The sequence below is a fragment of the Capricornis sumatraensis genome, chromosome 16 (assembly GCF_032405125.1).
Source record: "Capricornis sumatraensis isolate serow.1 chromosome 16, serow.2, whole genome shotgun sequence".
NCBI lineage: Eukaryota > Metazoa > Chordata > Mammalia > Artiodactyla > Bovidae > Capricornis > Capricornis sumatraensis.
Window position 1 is genome coordinate 78682413 of NC_091084.1, and position 2312 is coordinate 78684724.

The 2312-nt window shown below is 41.8% G+C and overlaps 1 pseudogene; it reads left to right on the forward strand.

Moving 5' to 3' along the window:
* The first annotated feature begins 988 nt into the window (after positions 1-988).
* Positions 989-1950, forward strand: LOC138093155 (olfactory receptor 4A47-like; annotated as a pseudogene).
* Positions 1951-2312: the final 362 nt, after the last annotated feature.

The following is a 2312-nucleotide window of genomic DNA, read 5'->3' on the forward strand; positions in this document are numbered from 1 at the left end:
AATTTGGTTTAGAAAATGCCTATGACTATTGTGGAAAATTTAACAGTTAGTTTTGTAAATAGTAAATTGCCATTAAACTAGATGTCAAAATTATAGGAGGTGCATAACAAGTTTGAAAAATAGAGGAGAGATAGGGGCTGGGGACATGAAATTAAACTGCTGCAAGCATTTACTGTTTAGGAAAAGGGAAATATCCACCTAAAGATCTAAGAAAGTATAAGTGAGGTCTGAGACAATTCAAGACAGGGATCTATTTACAGTTTGATCTACCCACATTGACTGTGTAAATTGCCATAAGTGAATCTCAAGTATTACTCTTTTGTGAGTAATATTCAAGTATTGCTCTTTATAAATGTTGCACCTTTTTGTGGAACTCTCTTCCCATCATTCGTATTCTTTCATTTCTTAAAAAAATTCAGCTGAATTATTGCTTCCTTTGGGAAACTTTCTCTGATTTTAGTTGATATACTCCTTTACTTGACTCTTAGCGCTGTGTGAATATTCATTTAATGCACATATTGCATGGGTCTGGAATTACCTGATTCCTCATTTTGAGTCATGTCACTGAGGGTGGGGTTCTATGGCTTATTCAAGTAAGTAAGTGTTAGTCGTGCAGTCGTGCCTGACTCTTTGAGATCCCATGGACTGCAGCTCACAAGGCTCCTCTGCCCATGAGATTTTCCAGGCAAGGATACTGGAGTGAGTTGCCATTTCCTTCTCCAGGGGATCTTCCCAACCCAGAGACTGAACCCGGGTCTCCTGCATTGCAGGCAGATTCTTTACTGACTGAGCTACAAGGGAAGCCCTGGCTTATTCAAGTTGGTAATTAAAATTTCCATGGCACATTGGAGCCACAAGATACTCCATTCACATTCTTCTAATGAATGGATAAATAAACAAGTATACTTATAATGCATTTAAATGTTTCCCCCCTTGTATTGTAGGCAAATTGCCTCTACTACCTGAACTCAGCCTCTGTACAGACTAGATGGAAGCCAGGATCAATGTAATTCACTTTGTCCTCCTGGGCCTCACACAGAATCCCAAGGAGCAGAGAGCCCTTTTCGTTCTGTTCTTGCTCTGCTGCATTTCGACTGTTAGTGGGCAACCTTCTCATTGTTGTGACTATAACTGTCAACGAGACTGTGAACTCACCGACGTACGTTTTTCTTGCTAGTTTATCACTTATGGATGTAACTTATTCCTCTTCTATTTCTCCCAGATTGATTTCAGACTTGTTCTTTGGAAAAACAACAACAACAACAACAACAACAACAACACAACAACATATCCTTTGAATCTTGTATGACCCAGCTGTTTACAGAGCACCTTTTTGCTGAATCAGGGGTCTTCCTTCTGCTGGTGATGGCCTGTGACTGCTATGGGGCCATCTGTGAGCCCTTGCCTTATCTGGTGATCATGAGGCAGAGGGTGTATGTCGTGCTGCCGGTGGTGTCCTGGGTTGGGGGTTTTCTACACTCAGTAATTAAGCTTTGCACTGTTTATGGGCTCCCATTCTGTGGCCCCAATGTCACTGATCACTATACATGTAACATGTACCCTTTATTGAAGCTCGTCTGTACTGACACCTATGTCACTGACCTCTTGGTTGCATCCAGTGGAGGACTGATCTGCGCTATAGTGCTTCTGCTCTTGCTCGTCTCCTGTGGAGTCATCCTGTACTCTCTGAAGAACCTGAGTCAGGAAGGGAGGCGGAAAGCCCTCCAGACCTGTGGTTCCCACATCACTGTGGTTGTCTGCTTCTTTGTTCCCTCTATTTTCATGTATGTGAGACCTGTTAAGACCTTCTACATTGATAAATTATTGAGTGTGTTTTGTACAGTCATAAGTCCCATGCCGAACCCATTAATCTACAGTGTAAAAAGTTCTGAGTTGACTAATGCTTTGAAGATGCTCTGGAGAAGAAACATCATACCTCGTATTAACTAGGAGCTTCATAGACCATGGAGGGAGTCATTTGACATCAGGCTCCATTTCTTTGAATGAAGAAACTATTTTAAATTGGACTCTGATTTCTCTTTCTTCTAGAAAATTATGATAATTACAATTAAATGATACAATCACACAACTATGCATTTGTAACATTTTGCTCCATGCTACAATGTAAGGTCCAAAATTCTTGTTTATCAGTGCGCCTAGATAACTGTAAGGCCTATATGTTGTTGCTGCTGCTAAGTCGCTTCAGTTGTGTCCGACTCTGTGTGACCCCATAGATGGCAGCCCACCAGGCTCACCCGTCCCTGGGAGTCTCCAGGCAAGAACACTGGAGTGGGTTGCCATTTCCTTCTCCA